The sequence below is a fragment of the Crassostrea angulata genome, chromosome 6 (genome assembly GCF_025612915.1).
Source record: "Crassostrea angulata isolate pt1a10 chromosome 6, ASM2561291v2, whole genome shotgun sequence".
Taxonomy (NCBI): Eukaryota; Metazoa; Mollusca; class Bivalvia; order Ostreida; family Ostreidae; genus Magallana; species Magallana angulata.
Window position 1 is genome coordinate 20,165,051 of NC_069116.1, and position 7,135 is coordinate 20,172,185.

Consider the following 7,135-nt stretch of genomic DNA (forward strand, 5'->3'; position numbering starts at 1 on the left):
GCAGTTACTCAGACAAACCGAAAGTGAAACAGTGTTTGGACCTCATCACAAATCATCGCTGCTGACAAGACTTAGTTCTTGAACATAATTCATAGATTCGATGTAATGTATGCTACAGCATTGTTTTTCAAGGAAACTTATTTATAGATACCTTGAAAATAGTCAGATTTTAAATGGTACGAACAATTTAGATATTTTTTGTAGTCGTATGTATTCCTACGCCAGAGTTCAATATAGTCTCGTTCAATTCGACGCTCGGCTGTCTCCGTAAATCGCCGACAAGCAGAGAGTCTCCCTTAATTGCTTGTCGGAGATTTACGGTGTCAGCCGAGCGTTTGGTTGAACGAGACTATAGAGTTCAATATTGCTTGGATCCATACAATTTTCGAGAAATATTTCTATTACTGATACATAGTTTGATTGAATTAATTTTATCTTTAAATATTATTTAAGATGATTCATATGGGGGTTTCTCGACATTCTTGTCGAAAAAGTCCAAGGAAAGGTCTACTATACTATAATATAGCTCAAAGAAAGCCCTTTTATAAGTGGTAAAGGCAAAAGTAAAATGTCAAGAAATACTGACAAAATATTGTATTATTCAATTAATCATATTTGTCAATTCAGTTGAGATTAAGTCGTACAGTTCATCTCGTAACATAAAAATACTTATTATGCTAAAAAGGAGAAACTAGCAATTGTGTATTAAATGGATTTTAACTGTATCAATTTTGTTCTAGTTTCAAAAGTTCGAGATGATAAATGTTTAACTCAGTCTTCAAAAATAAAGTTCCGAGTGACCAACTTCACATTAAAAAGCACCATCACTTAAAAAAGCACCATCTTCATATAATAAAGCACCATCTTCATATAATAAAGCACCACTTTCATATAATAAGGCACCATCTTCATATAATAAAGCACCATCTTCATATAATAAAGCACCATCTTCATATAATAAAGCACCATCTTCATATAATAAAGCACCACCTTCATATAATAAGGCACCATCTTCATATAATAAAGCACCATCTTCATATAATAAAGCACCATCTTCACATGAAATAACCACAGCATAATATAATAAAGCACCATCTACATATAAAATAGCCACATAAGGCAGCTATGGCGTTCCATACTTTTCTGTAATAAACATTTTATGCGTAGATCCATGAAAGTTGTTTCTGTTCATGTGGATTGTTTTACATGTGTTTGGTTTCTATCAGATTTTTTTTTCAGATGTAAACATGTCTGACTGTTAAAAAACACATGGTAACCAGAGAAGACTTTTATTGCTACATTCAGTGTGCGACCGCCCTGTAATAATCCATGGCAATAACCACAAACGCATTAAATATTCTCTCGGCCAGTCTTAAACCAGTGCGTTTTGATTTACATGTAGGTTCTGCACATTTTTAAATATTTAAACTCGAGATATTTAGCAGATTAGTGCATGTCCTCCAAGTACATGTAGTTTTGACCTTGACATATGCCTATGATGGGTCAATGTCAGCAGATACAAAGTAGAAGTCTAAAGTGTTTTATGACCGATAATAAGCAAAAGGTTATGAGACAATGAGCTGACAATATATATATTTTTTGTCGAGAATTTGATCATCTGTAGGGGTACCAGTATAACAGTCTACTCTTTACGTCAATTAATATTGAGCTATATAATTAAAAGCAATGGTCGTAACCAACCAAACGACAAGAGTAAGACTGTCTATCTTAGTAAGCATGCAAGTGCATGTATGTCCCCTTTTTTCGAAATGAAAAATAAATGAAGAAATGGGGCATACAAATAAATCGCAATCGATACATGTAATTAATATGCTTGTTACAAATCAGGTGTACTATGTTCAAGACGAAGAAAATAGTTTCATTATTTCCTTTGCATTAATTGAGCTTGAGTGTGTGTTTATGCATAAATACGGAGAAACTTAATGGTTATCAATACTATTAGACCACACGTGGAGTAGACTTTAGTTAACTTCAACATGCGTGTGGATCGGGTTGGTGTGGGGTTGGGTCCGTATACATCCCCTTGTACAGTAAAATCTGATCAAATTTACGTTGTAGAATTACCAAAAAAATAGTCCCACCAACCGCCCGGCAAACAAAAATTTTTCCCAGTACCCCCCCCCCCCCCCCCAAAAAAAAATCTGTATTTGCAAATGCTGTGCAACTCTAGTGAGAGTCTACATATCAGAGAGAGAGAGAGAGAGAGAGAGAGAGAGAGAGAGAGAGAGAGAGAGAGAGAGAGAGAGAGAGAGAGAGTGTGTGTGTGTGTGTGTTCTCAACCATGTTGCCTGATATATTATACATCTACATGAAGTCGATCGACATGTGTATACATTGTGCGCTTCTTTTCTATATAATTTATTTTGGTCCGGATTAAGATTCCTTTGCAAGAATTTTATATTTGCGCAATATCACAATCATTTAATACTCCCTCTCATTGACCCGTTCTGTTTACGAAGCTTCTGCAGTCTATATGCGTCATACCGCTATATTACAAAACCACTGCCAGGTGATTGTTACGTAATATTCATAATGTTTGAATAAAAAATGATCGCAGAATAGTTTTTTCATTTGCGATTGAATTTAATGCCATTAATCGTATGGAAAAGTACATAATGATAATAAACCCAATACATTTGACTGTAAAAAGATATAAATCACAAATTCAGACGAGAGCATGGCGAGAGTGACGTTTTTTAATGGTTTTAAAAATGCTTTAAATTGATTTAATTCAACAAAGAACATTTCTATTTGTCAATCGAATTTTCTCGATCTTTACAAAGGAGTTTTAATGACGTGGAATTAAACGAACAATTCTCAGTATTTCTTGATTTAACACAGACCAGGGAACTCCTTGTCTAGTCAAACCAAATCGACGCTGTCTGGCTGTCTTTACTTTGGAGATGACTGATCTCATTTCCAATGGTGTAATCTTGTTCTAGTAGCACGACTATAAAGAGGATGGCAAGCGTTTTTCACGCGTTGTTTTATACCATGCCAAACACAAAATCCACTTGGAGTAATTCAAACGACAGATAATTATTCTGTTTACTATGTGTTACAGCTGGGCTCATACATGTTTATTGGAACACGCATTTGACGCTGCAAACATATCAATTGAGGTGCAGCATGTAGATAATTTATATAACAGATATAATTCTGCACATGTGCTAAGACTTGTTGAAAAGCCAATTATATAACTAATATTCATATTGATTGCCAATTGAACTCTTGACTTTTAATATCTTAAACTTATTGACTTATTATTTAAAGGTCATATGAAACGATTTTTAACACTATGATTTTCTTTCATGAATATAAAGCTTCGTATAAACAAATGTTAAAATACATGATGTAAGATTTTTTTGCCTTTGCATTACTGAGAAATAACCGTGGAAACTGAGCACCTGAAAAAATTCTTGCCCGCTTATCGTTCTTGATTTTGTGGATTTATGACGTCACAAAGACCCACCGATGTAAACAATGCATTAAAACTAGTGTAATTTTACAGTAGTTTATCGATAAAATTTTAGTAATTTTTGCATATATGAACGTGTCTTTCTTTTCAAATGAGATCATTAGATTTCGTAGTAGCCTACAGATGACTTTGTTTTAATTGGTCGTTATAAATGAATAAATCTAATATCAGCTTCTCACAAAAGTAAAATCATGATGAAGATCCCGTACTGGAGTGGAAATTTAACGAAAGAAATGCTCCAACATTTACAGCTGATTAATGAATTATCCTTATCCTACACCATTTTCTTCTTCGGTACGTATAATGATTGAGCTACACTTAAAGGGAATTAAAGCATTAAATTGATTTGATTTATTTTGTCACATAAAAAAGTATATAAGGCAGGCCAATGAAAATGTTTGAGGCAATGTGTACAAAGTTTGTATTTAAGAGCTGCTATAAAATGCCGCAAAATTATTCTTAAATTTTATTTCGAAATAATATAAATTTCTGACTTATTGATATATACATGTAGCAATATCTTTAGAAAATACTTTATATACACGTGTATTAACGTTTTATTAAATTAGATCGCGGAAATATGGCATTTAAGGATTTAGAAATGTATCGGTAAAAAAAATCGGTTGTTTGATAAAAATAGTTGTGAACGGATGTGAAGATAATCAACAGATTTTATTAAGAACAAGCATCAATAATGATAAAAAAACCGAAAGAAAACATTGCGGACGAAAGTGAGATTAAAGGGATCTGTGAGTAAACACCGCACATACACGTTTTAAAATCAAAACACCGCACATTCAAGTACACGTTTCAAAAACAAAACATTTGAAGAAATTTCTCTTAGACTTAAAATAATTAAATGGTAACATATTTGTGAATTTGAAAGTGAAACAAACAAAATAATCGTGAAGCGAATGAGGCACAATGAGGCCTACAAGTTGTTTAGAAAAAAATCTTAATGAATTGCATGAACGTGCAAATGGGATAAAACGATCAGATTTATTTTTGAATTTGTCAATTTCATTAAAAAGATCAAAATAAAACATATAAATATGCTTATATTAAAATCATATTATACTTGCATGTGGATCTATGAAGAAAATTATTTATTCTCCCTGCAGTCTCGAAACTGAATATCATTATGTACACGCTATTACATGTAAATAAAAACGCACACGATTTTATTTCTTGAGAGAAAAAATACTGACGTGGTTGATTATTGTATAATTATACAAGTTTTTATATAAAATGGTATTTTTTTTTCTTTTTAAATGCTGCAAAATGACATGGATATTTGTATTCATAACATAGCTTTATAAGGCGATTGGGTCTTACTGACGTCATAAGCAAGGGAGGTAAGCCGCGTAAGTCAATGTTCCTTTTCCCGATTAAGTAATTTTGATCGACTGTGGCGCTCACATTTTGCATAAAATATCCAAAAAACAATGTCAGTCTTATTAAATAGGCACTTATGAACTCATTCCCGTATATAACTCAATATGGTCAGGATATCGTTTCATATGACCTTTAAAACCTGCTTCCATCATCGGAACAATTACAATTTTGATGCAAAAATATATGCAGATTTAGATTCAATGGTACAAATACATATTTTAAAAAAAGTACTCTCGGCGAAGCATCATCACGCGCATTATTTAAAGGAAGTGAACATGAAAAAATTATCAAGGGCTCAAATTTGTCTGTTTGATGTGTATAATGATATCTGAAAACCGTTTAGACAGAGCTTTCCTCAGTAAAAAGATATACCACTTAGAATAACTAATTCTTGCAATCCATGAGCGCTGCCATATTGTTAAAATCATTACCTCCCTGCTGGGTTATCTCTAAGCATCTAAGAGAGGGCAGCACTGATGCTGCCGTCAGTGAGACACATTGCATTTTTACACACGTTTAGTAAGAGATAAAATGCCATCATCAAAATGTGAATGGAAACTTGATAGGAATGTAAAGAGTTGTCATTTTAAACAGTGTTTATGGAGGAAGATTTTGGATCTCAGAATGATGCATTCCCACCAGCAGTTAATGTGACATGTAAATAGAATGGAATGTCCGTGGATCAGTGTTATTGTGACCTATTTTTCTTGCACTCGGGAATTTCTTGTTTATGAGTTTGAACATTACGTGTGCTACATAAATGAGAACACAAGGTGCATTGCACAGCATCCTGACTTTTAAAAAGTGTCTTAGTCCTGTTATTCTTCTGACAGCATAAACAGAACCGGCGTACATATCATTAAGATCTTATGTATAAAAAAAAACAAATCAGAAAAAAATTCCAGGGCATTTAAATAAAAAGTAACGGTAAGAAACCCCACAAAAAGAATGAAATTACAATTTTATATTAATTTAAATTGAAATCTAAAAACAGCATTTTATTTATGTATAAACACTGACTGCCACATCTCTGTACAAACATCTTGAATGTGATGGTCTTATATTTCACAAATTAATTTATCTATTCATTTTTTGTACAAATCATAAATAGTTATCTGAGGTTCATTTATAGAAATGTACTAAATCCTTGTCTTCTCATGACAGTACACAAAATTTTTCTTCACATCAAGGCATATTTTTTCTTCGTAACTTTTATCAACTCTGTACATAAACACTGGCCTAGTTCCAACATTGACCCAGTCACCAGCAGCAATGTGGCTTATCTACGTCAGAGAACAGATGCATGCTGGGGAATAATGGATTACCTCCATAAACCTTTCACTGAGAGTGTTAAATTGATAAAATCTCTTGATAGAAATAAACAAAAAGGTAACAGACCTCATTTTTAAGTTTCAAAAGGCTTTTAAAATTTATTAAGCAACAATTATTTTTTTCATGTTCACTTCCTTTAAATTACACTGACAATTGCTAGCAACAGAACTTTGATATACACATGCAATTTAAGTCTTGGGGGGGGGGGCTGTTAGATTATCGGATACCTCCCAATATTCGTATACAAATTTGGTGACATTGTATTAAAGAGAAATTATGTCACGCAGATATTGATCAGCATAATTGCATATTTGTACAGTTTAATTAGCAGCATTTTTACAGATGACGTCTACCAAAGTAAATAAATTCTTGATTATACTCAAATTTATGCTATGAGTTTTGTCTTATTTTAATTCATTCAATCTAATCGATATGACTGTATAAAATTCATACTAGACGTACCAAAAAAATATATTGATTACTTGTAACAATTAATATTTGAGTAAGCTATATAATAACACTTTTACGATATACGGGTATATTATGTAGTAAAAATGATTTGATATGGGTTGTTTATAGATCCCGTACAGCTACCTGTTCCAAATATCAGAGCATCCCACGCATTTGTCTTGAGAATCATTTGCAATGAAACTGACTGGACCGTCTGTATGCCCAGGACATTCGGATACTGATAGTGTTGTCATTATTATAACCAGTACGCATTTATTAGTAATGCGACGAACCGACTTTTAAATTATTTCCAGTGTATAATATCATTATCAATATGAAATTGAGAGAAAAAAACGCGTTGTTTTCAAAGAAAGGTCCATAAATTTATTTCTGATTAATTCTGAACATCATAGACAAACCATACTAATATATAGGTGCAAGTTCTAATACTGAGTAGTT